Source organism: Leuresthes tenuis, unplaced genomic scaffold (assembly GCF_036924035.1).
Source record: "Leuresthes tenuis unplaced genomic scaffold, fLeuTen1.0.hap1 SCAF_23, whole genome shotgun sequence".
Lineage (NCBI taxonomy): Eukaryota > Metazoa > Chordata > Actinopteri > Atheriniformes > Atherinopsidae > Leuresthes > Leuresthes tenuis.
In genome coordinates this window covers 11855809-11875909 of record NW_027325377.1, presented here as the reverse complement: position 1 = coordinate 11875909, position 20101 = coordinate 11855809, and the positions used below count along the sequence as shown (strand labels likewise).

Below are 20101 nucleotides of genomic sequence, written 5' to 3'. Positions count from 1 at the left end.
TAACCGAATGTATGTGAGAGTCCAAACAGACAGAAGGGTTACGGCCGAGCGCTGGACCTTCCAAAAAAGATGAGACAGGCTGGACCCGTGCCATACTAGTTAAGGCCTGCCTGTGGATAACAGGTTCTTTAAACTCTCACACACACAAACTCACACACGTTCGCACACATACACCCATACACACACACATTCTTGAACTTGCTGCAAGATTAAACCTTTGCATTAACTGACTCCAGCAACTCTGAGTCTCATTGAGAGACTTTTCTCAACAATTGGGTCCTCAAACCAGATCTCAACGTTTTTTCCGCTGTCCAGGGTCGGAGCTGAAACCGTGCACGGGGGAGTCCAGTACTCCTAATGAAAGACCCCCTGCTGAATTGCGGTAATTAGGGGCCAGTGTCCACTGAAAGGGGGAAAAAGGGACGAGATCGTACTTTTGAATCAATGGCCAGAAGCCATTGGCAGTGCAGGCATCAACAATAATGGTGTTATTTCACCCATTAACACTTAAGGTACCTCATGCAGTGGCTGTGATATGGTTACTTAACAAAATATCTTTACCAGACATCTCTCCTACATAACAGTTCTTCTTTCACAGCCACACCTTGTTGTCGAGAGATGTGCTACACTTAATCCATCCACACTGCTACCTACCCCACAGATGGAAAGCCAGAAATAACCATCAGTGTTTTACCCAGGCCAGACTTAACTGATATACGTTATGAAAATGCAGAAATAACTATATTTATTCAACAGATCAAGGAAAAAAACCCTGATGGCACAAATGCTACAGGATTTGCAGTAGTAACAGAAACTGAAGTTTTCTTAAAACAACCACTACCAAAAAATTACTCTGTTCAAGCAGTCGAATTGGTAGCTTTAACTGAAGCTTGTAAATTAAATAACAAAAAGGTTGTTAACGTTTACACTGACAGTCAGTATGCCTTCTCAACTGTACATGTGTTAACACAGCATTGGAAAAACAGGTATGTTGACATCCACAGCTAAATGTATAAACTACAAATATTTTAGCATTATTAGATGTTATTCAATTGCCATCTACAATAGACTCGTATGAATGACCGGAAGGAAAACCATACTGCCAAAGAATTTGTTTAAATATGCTGCAGTATTGAGCCACGGACCATGTCATGTCTCAACAGGAGGGATGGAAGCAATAATGAACCAGGTTTTTACAGCATATGGTTTTACTAATTATTAAAAACATTTTTTTAGAATAAATAAATGAATAAAGTTTTGTCTAGCAGGTCAAATATGTGCAAAATACATTCCACAGGGCAATCTAAGACCAAAACGAAGATAATTCCCTAAGCCAGTGTATCTTTTTCAACATATTTGTTTGGATTTCATTATTTCATTATTTTGTAGATTTCATTGAACTAAATTAATGTTAAGGGAAACGATTCTGCTCAGTGACAACAGAGGTTTTTACCAAATGGTCTGAAATATTTCCATGTGCACAAGCAGATGCACTCTCAGTAGCAAAATCACGCGTAAAATAACTCATTTCTAGATTTGAAATTCCTGAAAAGATCTTCAGTGATAATTTGACACACTTTGTAAACAATGTCATCTCACTGATGGCAAAGAACTTAAAATAGACCTTAGAAACCACTGTGATATAGAAGGTTTCGCTAACACATTGGAATTGTTTTACTATTTACATATGCATGTGCAGTGAAGAATTGCTTGCTGCTGATAAATGCAAAGAAGAACAGCTTACACATAAATGCTCACATATAGGCTGCTGAATGCAATGAAGACCTGCTTATCCAGTAAAGTTCAATGTCAATGTGTAATATTCAATTAGGATTTGCAAAACAGTGAAGTTAAACAATGAATGGGTCCATAGTCGGTATGAGAAGACTACAGGAATATTTACCTGGGTGTACGTTCAAACAGAGATGAGAAAATTGCGATAAATTATTGTTTGTTTGTTTGTTAGTATGTATATGAATGTTATGTGTATAAACTGTGTTGAGTTGTAGTTACTCAGTAGTGTCTCAGTGAAACAACCGACGGGGGAAGCCTTGCGGTGACAACAAAAGCAGTGTTTTACTGATCAGTCAAGTTGCTCCAGTGTACTCCATACAAACTGGTTGGCTACTGAAGGGATAGAAAATGGGGAATACTTGTTTTAAAGCAAACAAGGAATTAGATGGGAAAAATACATGTTTTAACGGGACCCAGACAATATTAAATACTCAGACAGATGGGAGAAGAAGTGTAGTTTTGTAGGAAATCACAAAATTATTACATAAAATGAGTGAAATCAATTGAAGAATGCCTTTCTGAAGAGCTGTTTACCACAGATGAGCAGCTTTGCGACCAAGCACATTGTAGATCGCTTTACTGCCAAAATGATCTAGTTTAATGGATTGGTTTAGACATTTATAACAGCATTTTAAGAACAAAGAGAGAAACAAAAAGGGACAACGCTTCATGGTGGAAGGTGATGTATAAATAACTGTGTATATGATGAAGGAGAGACCATTTGAGCAGCACAGCCATTTCGCAGCACAGGGACAGCAGTCCAAGTTAAAGGATCTCCCATGTGGTATCACCTGTCACACTGTGTCAAGGCATCAAAAGAAGAAAAAATCACCAAACTCAAGGACAAAGAGACGAAGACTCCGGTGAACGAAGAGAGAGGACTTACAAACCAGAAATACAAAAGGATGCTCGATATCAAGATCCAGAAGAAGAGGCTAACAATGCCACGAACACTTACGATGCTGGGAATGATGCCAGCAATGAACAGAGAAGAAGATTCAGTGTCATCAATCTGCAACACGTGCCTCTAATGAGGGGGTGAATATAGAATCCTCAACGATTACAACGTCTCTGGGAACTGTGACAACAACAAGGTTTAAACCATTTTGATATATATTGTAACCTATTGGCTAAGGAATAGTGCTGAAAATGAGGTAAATCTAATCCACCACTGTCCTTGGTCTTCTGTAGGGTTTTTAAACTAATACGTGGTGGTTTGTTTTTCCACGGAAATTTGGAGATGCATGAATCTAGTGACTTAAACCAAGTAGCAGATGGTTTTATGGGGATCATTGAGAACAAATAGTTAACTTTTGGTAGTATCATCATTTTAATGGTTGTAACTCTCCCCATAAGTGATATAGGTAAGGACTTCCAACGAGAGAGATCGTCCTCTACTCTCTTTACTAATTGCACATAATCCATCTGTACTTATCAGTTTAATATGTGATATGTCTATGCAAGGACTACATATTAAATGGATTTTTATCAATAGGAGTTGAAAAAGGAGCTTGCTCCGTTCACTCCAAGCATCGACCCGGTACTGCAGTGCCGCTGGGAACGGTGCGCTCTCCTCTGCTCTTGTGAAAAAGCTAACAGCGGTGCAGGATGGAAGTTTCTTTTAGTCTGCTGAGAAAAGAGAGTGAATGCGAAGTAGACTTTAACACGGCTCTGGGAGCGAGCCGAGTGCGGGCTAACCAGGAGAAATGCTTGAAAGAAACGCGACACCGAATGAGCGGTCAGAACAAAGCCTCAATACGGTGTTCCTGTGGTGTTTTTATAAAATGCGGTGAAAATAAAGGTGTGAATGCCCCATAGAAAACTAAAAGGTGGAGCGGAAGTGTTCGGCTGCAAGAAGGTGTGAATGTCCGACTATATTTGGTGAAAAGCAGGTGAAGCAAGGTCTGAATGCCGAACCTTACATCATCAAAAGCGAGATCAGAGGTTTTTGGCTGCAAGAAGGCCATAGTTTGCCAAAAGCGGGTAAGGTGCGAATGACCGACTAAATATCAACAAAAGTGGGGGCGGAGGTCTTCGGATGCAAGTGGGTGTGAATATCCCACCATACAAGTATGGTGGAGAGGAAGCTGTGAATGGCCGACCATAGTTTGCAAAAAGCGGGTGAGAAAAGGTGCGAATGTCCAACCATACATGATCGAAACAGGGTGTTTGGCTGCGACAAGGTGTGAATGTCCACCCATAATTAATGAAAAGCGGGCAACAAGTAGGTTCGAATGCCATACCATACATCATCAAAAGCAGGAGTGGATGTGTTCGGCTAAAAGAAGGTTTGAATGTCCGAGCATAGTTTGTAAAAAGCGGGTAAGAAAAGGTTCGAATGCCCGAACATACACCATCAAAAGAGGAAGCGGAGGTGTTCCGCTGTAAGACGGTGTGAATGTCCGACCATAGTTGGTAAAAAGTGGGTATGAAAAGGTGCGAATGCCCAAATTCGGCTGCAAAAAACTGTGTTCGGCTGCAAAAAGGTGTGAATGTTCGACTAAAGTTTGTAAAAAGCGGGTAAGACAAGGTGCGAATGCCTGACAATGTATGATCAAAAGCGGGAGCGGAGGTGTTCAGCTGCAAGAAGGTCTAAATGTCCATAATTAATTGCTAGAAAACATGAAAGAAAATTTTCGAAAATCAATCCGCACATGATCATAAGTGGGAGAGGAGGTGTTCAGCTGCAAGAAGGTGTGAATATCCTACCATAATTGCTGAAAAATGTGTTAGAAACGGTAAGAATCCCAGACCATACCTCATCAAAAGCTAGAGAGGTGGTGTTCGGCTACAAGTAGGTGTGAATGTCTGACTAAAGTTCAAATATATTAACAAAAGCGGGAGGAGAGGTCTTCGGATGAGTGGTTGAGAATTTCCAACCATAATCTATAAAATGCGGTGAAAAAAAAGGTGTGATAGAAACCTAAAAGGTGGAGCGGAAGTGTTCGGCTGCAAGAAGGTGTGAATGTCCATCTATAGTTGGTGAAAAGCAGGAAAAGCAAGGTCTGAATGCCCAATCTTACATCATCAAAAGCGAGATCAGAGGTGTTTGGCGGCAAGAAAACAGGTAAGGTGTGAATGACCGACTAAATATCAACAAAAGTGGGGGCGGAGATCTTCGGATGTAAGTGGGTGTGAATATCCCACCATACAAGTATGGTGGAGAGGAAGCTGTGAATGGCCGACCATAGTTTGCAAAAAGCGGGTGAGAAAAGGTGCGAATGTCCAACCATACATGATCAAAAGAGGGAGCGGAGGTGTTTGGCTGTGACAAGGTGTGAATGTCCACCCATAATTAATGAAAAGCGGGCAACAAGTAGGTTCGAATGCCCAACCATACATCAACAAAAGCAGGAGTGGATGTGTTTGGATACAAGAAGGTTTGAATGTCCGAGCATAGTTTGTAAAAAGCGGGTAAGAAAAGGTGCGAATGCCTGACAAAGTATGATCAAAAGAGGGAGTGGAGGTTTTCGGCTACAAGGTTTGAATGTACGACCATAGTTTGTAAAAAGCGGGTAAGTAAAGGTGCGAATGCCCGAACATACACCATCAAAAGAGGGAGCGGAGGTGTTTCACTGCAAGAAGGTGTGAATGTCCGAGCATAGTTTGTAAAAAGTGGGTAAGAAAAGGTTCGAATGCCAGAACATACACCATCAAAAGAGGGAGCGGAGGTGTTCCGCTGTAAGAAGGTGTGAATGTCCGACCATAGTTGGTAAAAAGCGGGTAAGAAAAGGCTAAAATACCCAACTCTACACAATCAATAGCTGGAGCGGAGTTGTTCGGCTAAAAGAAGGTATGAAAGTCCGACCATGGTTTGTAAAAAGCGGGTAAGAAAAGGTTCGAATGCCAAAATATACACCATCAAAAGCGGAAGCCGAGGTGTTCGGCTGCAAGTAGGTGTGAATGTCAGATCATAATTTGTAAAAAGCTGATGAGAAAGGTGTGAATGACCAACAATAATTGCTGAAAAATGTGTTAGAAAAGGTAAGAATGCCGGCCCATTCATCATCAAAAGCGGGAGAAGAGGTGTTCGGCTGCAAGAAGCTGTGAATGTCCAGCCATAATAACTCAAAAACGGGTAAGAAAAGGTAGTATTGCCAGACCATAAATGATCAAAACAGGGAGCGGAGGTGTTCCGCTGTAAGAAGGTGTGAATGTCCCACCATAATTGGTAAAAAGCGGGTAAGAAAAGGTTAAAATACCCGACTGTACACAATCAATAGCGGGAGCGGAGTTGTTTGGCTACTAAAAGGTGTGAAAGTCCGACCATGGTTTGTAAAAAGCGGGTAAGAAAAGTTGCGAATGCCGGACAATGTATGATCAAAAGAGGGAACGGAGGTTTTCGGCTGCAAGAAGGTCTAAATGTCCAACCATAATTTGTAAAAACCGGGGAAGAAAAGGCTCGGAAGCCCGACTATACACCATCAAAAGCGAGGTGTTCAGCTGCAAGAAGGTCTGAATGTCCATCAATAATTGCTAGAAAACATGACAAAAAATTTTCGAATATCCAACCGCACATGATCATAAGTGGGAGAGGAGGTGTTCAGCTGCAAGAAGGTGTGAATGTCCACCCATAATTCCTCAAAAATGGATAAAAAAAAAGGTGCGAATGCCCAACCATACATCATCAAAAGCAGGACTGGATGTGTTCGGCTACAAGAAGGTGTGAATGTCCGACCGTAGTTGGTAAAAAGCGGGTAAGAAAAGGTTAAAATACCCGACTGTACACAATCAATAGCGGGAAGGGATGTGTTCGGCTACAAGAAAGTGTGAAAGTCCAACCATGTTTTGTAAAAAGTGGTTAAGAAAAGGTGCGAATGCCCGACAATGTATGATCAAAAGACTGAGCGGAGGTTTTCGGCTGCAAGAAGGTCTGAATGTCCAACCATAATTTGTAAAAACCGGGGAAGAAAAGGCTCGAAAGCCCGACTATACATCATCAAAAGCGGGAGCGGAGGTGTTCAGCTGCAAGAAGGTCTCAATGTCCATCAATAATTGCTAGAAAACATGAAAGAAAATTTTCGAATATCAAACCGCACATGATCATATGCGGGAGAGGAGGTGTTCAGCTGCAAGATGGTGTGAATGTCCACCCATAATTCCTGAAAAATGGGTAAAAAAAAGGTGCGAATGCCCAACCATACAACATCAAAAGCAGGTGTGAATGTCAGATCATAATTTGCAAAAACCTGATGAGAAATGGTGAGAATGCCCGACTATACACCATCAAATGCGGGAGCGGAGGTGTTCGGCTGTGAGTAGGTGTGAATGTCCGACCATACTTGCTGAAAAATATGACAAAGCAGTTTTCACTTGGTTTGAGTGAAGGAATTCATTTTCTATCAAAATCCGAAATTGTGTAGAACTCGTGGAAATAAGTTTATTCTCGGATTCCTAAAGGTTTAGTGTTGTTCTTTGGTATACTGCAAAGTAATACTTTCTATTTTGTTGAAACCGATTCAGACATGGATAAATATGAAGGACAAAGCAGTTTTAACTTGGTTTGAGTGAAGGAATTCATTTTATATCAAAATCCAAAATTGTGTAGAACTGGTGAAAAGAAGCTTATTCTCGGATTCCTAAAGGTTTAGTGTTGTTCTTTGGTATACTGCAAAGTAATACTTTCTATTTTGTTGAAACCCATTCAGACATGGATAAATATGAAGGACAAAGCAGTTTTAACTTGGTTTGAGTGAAGGAATTCATTTTATATCAAAATCCAAAATTGTGTAGAACTGGTGAAAAGAAGCTTATTCTCGGATTCCTAAAGGTTTAGTGTTGTTCGTTGGTATACTGCAAAGTAATACTTTCTTTTTTGTTGAAACCTATTCACACATGGATAAATATTAAGGACAAAGCAGTTTTAACTTGGTTTGAGTGAAGGAATTCATTTTATATCAAAATCCGAAATTGTGTAGAACTGGTGATAAGAAGCTTATTTTCGGATTTCTAAAGGTTTAGTGTTGTTCTTTGGTATACTGCAAAGTAATACTTTCTTTTTTGTTGAAACCTATTCAGACATGAATAATAGAAAGTATTACTTTGCAGTATACCAAAGAACAACACTAAACCTTTAGGAATCCGAGAATAAACTTATTTCCACGAGTTCTACACAATTTCGGATTTTGATATAAAATGAATTCCTTCACTCAAACCAAGTTAAAACTGCTTTTTCCTTGATATTTATCCATGTCTGAATCGGTTTCAACAAAATAAAAAGTATTACTTTGCAGTATACCAAAGAACAACACTAAACCTTTAGGAATCCGAGAATAAACTTATTTCCACGAGTTCTACACAATTTCGGATTTCTATATAAAATGAAATCCTTCACTCAAACCAAGTGAAAACTGCTTTGTCATATTTTTCAGCAAGTATGGTCGGACATTCACACCTACTCACAGCCGAACACCTCCGCTCCCGCATTTGATGGTGTATAGTCGGGCATTCTCACCATTTCTCATCAGGTTTTTGCAAATTATGATCTGATATTCACACCTGCTTTTGATGATGTATGGTTGGGCATTCGCACCTTTTTTTACCCATTTTTCAGGAATTATGGGTGGACATTCACACCTTCTTGCAGCTGAACACCTCCTCTCCCGCATATGATCATGTGCGGTTTGATATTCGAAAATTTTCTTTCATGTTTTCTAACAATTATTGATGGACATTGAGACCTTCTTGCAGCTGAACACCTCTGCTCCCGCTTTTGATGGTGTATAGTCGGGCTTCCGAGCCTTTTCTTCCCCTGTTTTTACAAATTATGGTTGGACATTCAGGCCTTCTTGCAGCCGAAAACCTCCGCTCCCTCTTTTGATCATACATTGTCGGGCATTCACACCTTTTCTTAACCGCTTTTTACAAAACATGGTCGGACTTTCACACCTTCTTGTAGCCGAACACATCCCTTCCCGCTATTGATTGTGTACAGACGGCCATTTTAACCTTTTCTTACCCGCTTTTTACCAACTACGGTCGGACATTCACACCTTCTTATGGCTGAACACCTCCGCTCCCTCTTTTGATGGTGTATGTTCGGGCATTCGAACCTTTTCTTACCCGCTTTTAACAAAGTATGCTCGGACATTCAAACCTTGTAGCCGAACACATCCAGTCCTGCTTTTGATGATGTATGGTTGGGCATTCGCACCTTTTTTTTTACCCATTTTTGAGGAATTATGGGTGGACATTCACACCTTCTTGCAGCTAAACACCTCCGCTCCCACTTATGATCATGTGCGGTTTGATATTCGAAAATTTTCTTTCATGTTTTCTAGCAATTATTGATGGACATTCAGACCTTCTTGCAGCTGAACCCCTCTGCTCCCGCTTTTGATGGTGTATAGTCGGGCTTTCGAGCCTTTTCTTCCCCGGTTTTTACAAATTATGGTTGGACATTCAGACCTTCTTTTAGCCGAAGACCTCCGCTCCCTCTTTTGATCATACATTGTCGGGCATTCGCACCTTTTCTTACCCGCTATTTACAAAACATGGTCGGACTTTCACACCTTCTTGTAGCCGAACACATTCGCTCCCGCTATTGATTGTGTACAGTCGGGTATTTTAACCTTTTCTTACCCACTTTTTAGCAACTACGGTCGGACATTCACACCTTCTTATGGCGGAACACCTCCGCTCCCTCTTTTGATTGTGTATGTTCGGGCATTCAAACCTTCTTGTGGCCGAACACATCCACTTCTGCTTGTGATGATGTATAGTTGGGCATTCACACCTTTTCTTACCCATTTCTCAGTAATTATTGGTGGACATTCAGACCTTCTTGCAGCTGAACACCTCTGCTCCCGCTTTTGATGGTGTATAGTCGGGCTTTCGAGGCTTTTCTTCAACGGTGTTTACAAATTATGGTTGGAAATTCAGACCTTGCAGCCGAACACCTCCGCTCCCTCTTTTGATCATACATTGTCGGGCATTCGCACCTTGTCTTACCCGCGTTTTACAAACCATGGTCGGACTTTCACACCTTCTTGTAGCCGAACAACTCCGCTCCCGCTATTGATTGTGTACAGTCGGGTATTTTAACCTTTTCTTACCCGCTTTTTACCAATTATGGTCGGACATTCACACCGTCTTACAGCGGAACACCTCCGCTCCCAAATTTGATGGTGTATGTTCGAGCATTCGAACTTTTTCTTACCCACTTTTTACAAGCTATGGTCGGACATTCAAACCTTCTTGTAGCAGAACACATCCACTTCTTCTTTTGATGATGTATGGTTGGGCATTCGCACCTTTTCTTACCCATTTTTCAGGAATTATGGGTGGAAATTCACACCTACTTGCAGTCGAACAGCTCTGCTCCCACTTTTGATTATGTTTGGTTGGATATTCGAACCTTTTCTTAACTGCTTTTTACAAACTTTGGTCGGACGTTCACACCTTCTTGCAGCCGAACACCTCCGCTTCCGCTTATGATGGTATATATTCGGGCATTCGAACCTTTTCTTACCCGCTTTTTACCAACTATGGTCGGACATTCGCACCATCTTACAGCGGAACACCTCCGCTCCCTCTTTTGATGGTGTATTTTCGGGCATTCGCACCTTTTCTTACCCGCTTTTTACAAACTATGGTTGGACATTCAAACCTTCTTGTAGCCGAAAACCTCCACTCCCTCTTTTGATCATACATTGTCGGGCATTCGCACCTTTTCTTACCCGCTTTTTACAAACTATGCTCGGACATTCAAACCTTCTTGTAGCCAAACACATCCACTCCTGCTTTTGTTGATGTATGGTTGGGCATTCGAACCTACTTGTTGCCCGCTTTTCATTAATTATGGGTGGACATTCACACCTACTTGCAGCCGAACAACTCCGCTCCCGCTATTGATTGTGTAGAGTCGAGTATTTTAACCTTTTCTTACCCGCTTTTTACCAACTATGGTCGGACATTCACACCTTCTTACAGCGGAAAACCTCCGCTCCCTCTTTTGATGGTGTATGTTCTGGCATTCGAACCTTTTCTTACCCACTTTTTACAAACTATGCTCGGACATTCACACCTTCTTGCAGCGAAACACCTCCGCTCCCTCTTTTGATTGTGTATGTTCGGGCATTCAAACCTTGTCTTACCCGCCTTTTACAAACTATGGTCGGACATTCAAACCTTCTTGTGGCCGCACACATCCACTTCTGCTTGTGATGATGTATAGTTGGGCATTCACACCTTTTCTTACCCATTTCTCAGTAATTATTGGTGGACATTCAGACCTTCTTGCAGCTGAACACCTCTGCTCCCGCTTTTGATGGTGTATAGTCGGGCTTTCGAGGCTTTTCTTCAACGGTGTTTACAAATTATGGTTGGAAATTCAGACCTTGCAGCCGAACACCTCCGCTCCCTCTTTTGATCATACATTGTCGGGCATTCGCACCTTGTCTTACCCGCGTTTTACAAACCATGGTCGGACTTTCACACCTTCTTGTAGCCGAACAACTCCGCTCCCGCTATTGATTGTGTACAGTCGGGTATTTTAACCTTTTCTTACCCGCTTTTTACCAATTATGGTCGGACATTCACACCGTCTTACAGCGGAACACCTCCGCTCCCAAATTTGATGGTGTATGTTCGAGCATTCGAACTTTTTCTTACCCACTTTTTACAAGCTATGGTCGGACATTCAAACCTTCTTGTAGCAGAACACATCCACTTCTTCTTTTGATGATGTATGGTTGGGCATTCGCACCTTTTCTTACCCATTTTTCAGGAATTATGGGTGGAAATTCACACCTACTTGCAGCTGAACACCTCTGCTCCCGCTTTTGATGGTGTATAGTCGGGCTTTCGAGGCTTTTCTTCAACGGTGTTTACAAATTATGGTTGGAAATTCAGACCTTGCAGCCGAACACCTCCGCTCCCTCTTTTGATCATACATTGTCGGGCATTCGCACCTTGTCTTACCCGCGTTTTACAAACCATGGTCGGACTTTCACACCTTCTTGTAGCCGAACAACTCCGCTCCCGCTATTGATTGTGTACAGTCGGGTATTTTAACCTTTTCTTACCCGCTTTTTACCAATTATGGTCGGACATTCACACCGTCTTACAGCGGAACACCTCCGCTCCCTCTTTTGATGGTGTATTTTCGGGCATTCGCACCTTTTCTTACCCGCTTTTTACAAACTATGGTTGGACATTCAAACCTTCTTGTAGCCAAACACATCCACTCCTGCTTTTGTTGATGTATGGTTGGGCATTCGAACCTACTTGTTGCCCATTTTTCATTAATTATGGGTGGACATTCAGACCTACTTGCAGCCGAACACCTCGGCTTCCGCTTTTGATGGTGTATATTTTTGCATTCGAACCTTTTCTTACCCGCTTTTTACAAACCATGGTCGGACTTTCACACCTTCTTTTAGCCGAACAACTCCGCTCCCGCTATTGATTGTGTAGAGTCGGGTATTTTAACCTTTTCTTACCCGCTTTTTACCAACTATGGTTGGACATTCACACCTTCTTACAGCGGAACACCTCCGCTCCCTCTTTTGATGGTGTATGTTCGGGCATTCGAACCTTTTCTTACCCGCTTTTTACAAACTATGCTCGGACATTCACACCTTCTTGCAGCGAAACACCTCCGCTCCCTCTTTTGATTGTGTATGTTCGGGCATTCAAACCTTTTCTTACCCGCCTTTTACAAACTATGGTCGGACATTCAAACCTTCTTGTGGCCGAACACATCCACTTCTGCTTTTGATGATGTATAGTTGGGCATTCACACCTCTTCTTACCCATTTTTCAGTAATTATTGGTGGACATTCAGACCTTCTTGCAGCTGAACACCTCTGCTCCCGCTTTTGATGGTGTATAGTCGGGCTTTCGAGGCTTTTCTTCAACGGTGTTTACAAATTATGGTTGGAAATTCAGACCTTGCAGCCGAACACCTCCGCTCCCTCTTTTGATCATACATTGTCGGACATTCGCACCTTGTCTTACCCGCGTTTTACAAACCATGGTCGGACATTCACAGCTTCCTCTCCACCATACTTGTATGGTGGGATATTCACACCCACTTGCATCCGAAGACCTCCGCCCCCACTTTTGTTGATATTTAGTCGGTCATTCACACCTTACCCGTTTTCTTGCAGCCAAACACCTCTGATCTCGCTTTTGATGATGTAAGATTGGGCATTCAGACCTTGCTTTTCCTGCTTTTCACCAACTATAGACGGACATTCACACCTTCTTGCAGCCGAACACTTCCGCTCCACCTTTTCGGTTTCTATCACACCTTTTTTTTCACCGCATTTTATAGATTATAGTTGGAAATTCTCAACCACTCATCCGAAGACCTCTCCTCCCGCTTTTGTTAATATATTTGAACTTTAGTCAGACATTCACACCTACTTGCAGGCGAACACCACCTCTCTAGCTTTTGATGATGTATGGTCCGGCATTCTTACCGTTTCTAACACATTTTTCAGCAATTATGGTAGGACATTCACACCTTCTTGCAGCTGAACACCTCCTCTCCCACTTATGATCATGTGCAGATTGATTTTCGAAAATTTTCTTTCATGTTTTCTAGCAATTAATGATGGACATTTAGACCTTCTTGCAGCTGAACACCTCCGCTCCCGCTTTTGATCATACATTGTCAGGCATTCGAACCTTGTCTTACAAACTTTAGTCAAACATTCACACCTTTTTGCAGCCGAACACAGTTTTTTTCAGCCGAACTTGGGCATTCGAACCTTTTCATACCCACTTTTTACCAACTATGGTCGGACATTCAAACCTTCTTGTAGCCGAACACATCCAGTCCTGCTTTTGATGATGTATGTTCAGGCATTCGAACCTTTTCTTACCAGCTTTTTACAAACTATGCTCGGACATTCAAACCTTCTTGTAGCCGAACACATCCACTCCTGCTTTTGATGATGTATGGTATGGCATTCGAACCTACTTGTTGCCCGCTTTTCATTAATTATGGGTGGACATTCACACCTTGTCGCAGCCAAACACCTCCGCTCCCTGTTTTGATCATGTATGGTTGGACATTCGCACCTTTTCTCACCCGCTTTTTGCAAACTATGGTCGGCCATTCACAGCTTCCTCTCCACCATACTTCTATGGTGGGATATTCACACCCACTTGCATCCGAAGACCTCCGCCCCCACTTTTGTTGATATTTAGTCGGTCATTCGCACCTTACCCGCTTTTGGCAAACTATGGCCTTCTTGCAGCCAAAAACCTCTGATCTCGCTTTTGATGATGTAAGGTTGGGCATTCAGACCTTGCTTCACCTGCTTTTCACCAAATATAGTCGGACATTCACACCTTCTTGCAGCCGAACACTTCCGCTCCACCTTTTAGTTTTCTATGGGGCATTCACACCTTTTTTTTCACCGCATTTTATAAAAACACCACAGGAACACCGTATTGAGGCTTTGTTCTGACCGCTCATTCGGTGTCGCGTTTCTTTCAAGCAATTCGCCTGGTTAGCCCGCACTCGGCTCGCTCCCAGAGCCGTGTTAAAGTCTACTTCGCATTCACTCTCTTTTCTCAGCAGACTAAAAGAAAGTTTCATCTTGGGCTCCCTGAAACCTCCATCCTGCACCGCTGTTTGCTTTTTCACAAGAGCAGAGGAGAGCGCACCGTTCCCAGGGGCACTACAGTACCGGGTCGATGCTTGGAGTGAACGGAGCAAGCTCCTTTTTCAACTCCTATTGATACAAATCCATTTAATATGTAGTCCTCGCATAGAGGACACATCAGACATTAAACTGATAAGAACAGATACTACACTTGATCTTAGCCAAAAGGCCGAGAAGCGATAACTGTCCACTGGTTCACGTCCGAGGGCCCTTCCTGGCACAATGCGCACTTGTAGCGGTGTTCTTTTTATGGCCATAGTGTCACTTTGCACCTTGGCCCACCCGCTGCACTGAGCACTCTTCAGCCCTTTTAAATGGTATAACTTTACACTACCGCACGCTCCAGCGAGCACCATTCAAGCAACAACTTTGCACTCCAGCTTCGAACATTGGCACAGTCGCAACAAGTAAGGCGACTCTACTCAGAGAAGTCACTCTGCACAGTAACAAGATTTCTTTTGCACAGACAGAAAGGGCTTCATCCGCAAAGGTAAAGCCTGCCAAAAATAGAAACAACTCATTAGTGCTGCTCAACGTTGTACTTTGCAGTAAAAGAAAGAGCAAATCTAAAGATTCAGGAATCCGAGAATAAGCTTACTTCCATGAGTTCTTCACGATTTCGGATTTTGCTATAAAATGAATTCCTTCACTCAAACTAAATTAAAACTGCTAAACCGCTAATCTGTTACATGCAAGGCAGATGTCAAATTCACCGAAATAGGATCTAAGGGTATTTGGCCAATCGAGCTGTAGCAGCTTCGGTAAAAGAGTATAAGTTGAAGAGTTTGTGAATAAAGGTGTGCACACACATAGTGAGTTGTAGGAAAATAGGCAGGGAGCAATGCCGGCTGGGGTATAGGTTCTTGTATGTTGTCTGACTGTTTGATTTGAATGTGTTGTGTAAGTGTCCTGTTGAATGTTACATGTTTGGGCTTTGACACGCTTCACTGTGGTTGTTAACTGTGTGGTGTGTCCTGAAATGTTATATGTTTGGGCTGTGTGACATGCTTAATGCTTTTCAGTAGCAACCCACTTATTCATATATAGCAACTGACAACATAAGAAGTCCGGACATACTTTGATAGTAGTTGTAGAAGTATCCTTATTGATAATAGATAAACTAATTCATAGTGATAGAACAGTAGATGAACAGGTGCCTGCACATGTCTCATGAAAATAAAATGGGTGTATGATTGCTGACGGCAGAGCAATACTGCCAAACTTATGAGTTCTTGTGGCAAACTTGATTCAGTGTCTTGACGTGTATACGCTGTTTCGCTGACTTGTCACAAGAAACAAAGTGTGTTTGATAAGATCCGACCATTTTATTACGGGAGGATCAGTATATATGGATTCTGATGTGACTGATAAACTCATTCGTATCTTAAGCATAATCTAATACGTGAGACAACGCCCTGGCACACAATCAAAAAAAAAAAAAGAGAGAGCGGTTTTGTGTCCCCACAGTCCATAATGTAGAAAAGAGAGAAAAAAGCCTTTCTGATTTGTTGTGTGTGCTCACAGTGCAGAGTGTAGAGAAAAGAGAGAAAAGAAAGCCGTTTTGGTGTCACGGGTGTTGTGACTTACACACACACATTTCTGAATTGAGAAAGGAAATTATTTTAGAGGAAGCACTAGAGTTTAGATCCCACATTTGTTGATAGGCATTCATTTAATTTTTCTTTTAATCAGTTTTAAAGTGAATACTAACTGAGAAATGAAAAAGGTGAAGAGTTTAGAAGCTTGGTTCAAGAGCAAAACTTGGTTTATGATCAGCTGAGTCTCTAAACAGAACAGCAAAGGGCTTCATCGAACATTTAAAAAAGATTCAGATTGTTAGAATATCCAGAATTTATAGGAATGGTGGTGATTACTCTTATTTTCTAGAATGGAAATAACTGCACCATGTCTGTTTTATGAATTTAAGGGGCTAAAAAGTTTTGTTCTCGTTTTTCTATGATTAACCGAATGTATGTGAGAGTCCAAACAGACAGAAGGGTTACGGCCGAGCGCTGGACCTTCCAAAAAAGATGAGACAGGCTGGACCCGTGCCATACTAGTTAAGGCCTGCCTGTGGATTACAGGTTCTTTAAACTCTCACACACACAAACTCACACACGTTCGCACACATACACCCATACACACACACATTCTTGAACTTGCTGCAAGATTAAACCTTTGCATTAACTGACTCCAGCAACTCTGAGTCTCATTGAGAGACTTTTCTCAACAATTGGGTCCTCAAACCAGATCTCAACGTTTTTTCCGCTGTCCAGGGTCGGAGCTGAAACTGTGCACGGGGGAGTCCAGTACTCCTAATGAAAGACCCCCTGCTGAATTGCGGTAATTAGGGGCCAGTGTCCACTGAAAGGGGAAAAAGGGACGAGATCGTACTTTTGAATCAATGGCCAGAAGCCATTGGCAGTGCAGGCATCAACAATAATGGTGTTATTTCACCCATTAACACTTAAGGTACCTCATGCAGTGGCTGTGATATGGTTACTTAACAAAATATCTTTACCAGACATCTCTCCTACATAACAGTTCTTCTTTCACAGCCACACCTTGTTGTCGAGAGATGTGCTACACTTAATCCATCCACACTGCTACCTACCCCACAGATGGAAAGCCTCATGATTGCATGTCAGAAATAACCATCAGTGTTTTACCCAGGCCAGACTTAACTGATATACATTATGAAAATGCAGAAATAACTATATTTATTCAACAGATCAAAGAAAAAAACCCTGATGGCACAAATGCTACAGGATTTGCAGTAGTAACAGAAACTGAAGTTTTCTTAAAACAACCACTACCAAAAAATTACTCTGTTCAAGCAGTCGAATTGGTAGCTTTAACTGAAGCTTGTAAATTAAATAACAAAAAGGTTGTTAACGTTTACACTGACAGTCAGTATGCCTTCTCAACTGTACATGTGTTAACACAGCATTAGAAAAACAGGTATGTTGACATCCACAGCTAAATGTATAAACTACAAATATTTTAGCATTATTAGATGTTATTCAATTGCCATCTACAATAGACTCGTATGAATGACCGGAAGGAAAACCATACTGCCAAAGAATTTGTTTAAATATGCTGCAGTATTGAGCCACGGACCATGTCATGTCTCAACAGGAGGGATGGAAGCAATAATGAACCAGGTTTTTACAGCATATGGTTTTACTAATTATTAAAAACATTTTTTTAGAATAAATAAATGAATAAAGTTTTGTCTAGCAGGTCAAATATGTGCAAAATACATTCCACAGGGCAATCTAAGACCAAAACGAAGATAATTCCCTAAGCCAGTGTATCTTTTTCAACATATTTGTTTGGATTTCATTATTTCATTATTTTGTAGATTTCATTGAACTAAATTAATGTTAAGGGAAACGATTCTGCTCAGTGACAACAGAGGTTTTTACCAAATGGTCTGAAATATTTCCATGTGCACAAGCAGATGCACTCTCAGTAGCAAAATCACGCGTAAAATAACTCATTTCTAGATTTGAAATTCCTGAAAAGATCTTCAGTGATAATTTGACACACTTTGTAAACAATGTCATCTCACTGATGGCAAAGAACTTAAAATAGACCTTAGAAACCACTGTGATATAGAAGGTTTCGCTAACACATTGGAATTGTTTTACTATTTACATATGCATGTGCAGTGAAGAATTGCTTGCTGCTGATAAATGCAAAGAAGAACAGCTTACACATAAATGCTCACATATAGGCTGCTGAATGCAATGAAGACCTGCTTATCCAGTAAAGTTCAATGTCAATGTGTAATATCCAATTAGGATTTGCAAAACAGTGAAGTTAAACAATGAATGGGTCCATAGTCGGTATGAGAAGACTACAGGAATATTTACCTGGGTGTACGTTCAAACAGAGATGAGAAAATTGCGATAAATTATTGTTTGTTTGTTTGTTAGTATGTATATGAATGTTATGTGTATAAACTGTGTTGAGTTGTAGTTACTCAGTAGTGTCTCAGTGAAACAACCGACGGGGGAAGCCTTGCGGTGACAACAAAAGCAGTGTTTTACTGATCAGTCAAGTTGCTCCAGTGTACTCCATACAAACTGGTTGGCTACTGAAGGGATAGAAAATGGGGAATACTTGTTTTAAAGCAAACAAGGAATTAGATGGGAAAAATACATGTTTTAACGGGACCCAGACAATATTAAATACTCAGACAGATGGGAGAAGAAGTGTAGTTTTGTAGGAAATCACAAAATTATTACATAAAATGAGTGAAATCAATTGAAGAATGCCTTTCTGAAGAGCTGTTTACCACAGATGAGCAGCTTTGCGACCAAGCACATTGTAGATCGCTTTACTGCCAAAATGATCTAGTTTAATGGATTGGTTTAGACATTTATAACAGCATTTTAAGAACAAAGAGAGAAACAAAAAGGGACAACGCTTCATGGTGGAAGGTGATGTATAAATAACTGTGTATATGATGAAGGAGAGACCATTTGAGCAGCACAGCCATTTCGCAGCACAGGGACAGCAGTCCAAGTTAAAGGATCTCCCATGTGGTATCACCTGTCACACTGTGTCAAGGCATCAAAAGAAGAAAAAATCACCAAACTCAAGGACAAAGAGACGAAGACTCCGGTGAACGAAGAGAGAGGACTTACAAACCAGAAATACAAAAGGATGCTCGATATCAAGATCCAGAAGAAGAGGCTAACAATGCCACGAACACTTACGATGCTGGGAATGATGCCAGCAATGAACAGAGAAGAAGATTCAGTGTCATCAATCTGCAACACGTGCCTCTAATGAGGGGGTGAATATAGAATCCTCAATGATTACAACGTCTCTGGGAACTGTGACAACAACAAGGTTTAAACCATTTTGATATATATTGTAACCTATTGGCTAAGGAATAGTGCTGAAAATGAGGTAAATCTAATCCACCACTGTCCTTGGTCTTCTGTAGGGTTTTTAAACTAATACGTGGTGGTTTGTTTTTCCACAGAAATTTGGAGATGCATGAATCTAGTGACTTAAACCAAGTAGCAGATAGTTTTATGGGGATCATTGAGAACAAATAGTTAACTTTTGGTAGTATCATCATTTTACTGGTTGTAACTCTCCCCATAAGTGATATAGGTAAGGACTTCCAACGAGAGAGATCGTCCTCTACTCTCTTTACTAATTGCACATAATCCATCTGTACTTATCAGTTTAATATGTGATATGTCTATGCAAGGACTACATATTAAATGGATTTTTATCAATAGGAGTTGAAAAAGGAGCTTGCTCCGTTCACTCCAAGCATCGACCCGGTACTGCAGTGCCGCTGGGAACGGTGCGCTCTCCTCTGCTCTTGTGAAAAAGCTAACAGCGGTGCAGGATGGAAGTTTCTTTTAGTCTGCTGAGAAAAGAGAGTGAATGCGAAGTAGACTTTAACACGGCTCTGGGAGCGAGCCGAGTGCGGGCTAACCAGGAGAAATGCTTGAAAGAAACGCGACACCGAATGAGCGGTCAGAACAAAGCCTCAATACGGTGTTCCTGTGGTGTTTTTATAAAATGCGGTGAAAATAAAGGTGTGAATGCCCCATAGAAAACTAAAAGGTGGAGCGGAAGGAAGTGTTCGGCTGCAAGAAGGTGTGAATGTCCGACTATATTTGGTGAAAAGCAGGTGAAGCAAGGTCTGAATGCCC

The 20101-nt window shown here is 41.5% G+C and overlaps 1 non-coding gene and 2 pseudogenes across 1 annotated transcript; 2 read left to right on the top strand and 1 right to left on the bottom strand.

Annotated features, from left to right (window-relative positions):
* Positions 1-3191: 3191 nt before the first annotated feature.
* On the top strand, positions 3192-3368 carry LOC140283397 (U2 spliceosomal RNA; annotated as a pseudogene).
* Positions 3369-14404: 11036 nt separating this feature from the next.
* On the bottom strand, positions 14405-14595 carry LOC140283560 (U2 spliceosomal RNA). Its single transcript, XR_011910155.1, has one exon. It is a non-coding gene; the product is annotated as a U2 spliceosomal RNA (small nuclear RNA).
* Positions 14596-19580: 4985 nt separating this feature from the next.
* On the top strand, positions 19581-19757 carry LOC140283395 (U2 spliceosomal RNA; annotated as a pseudogene).
* The last annotated feature ends 344 nt before the right edge of the window (positions 19758-20101 follow it).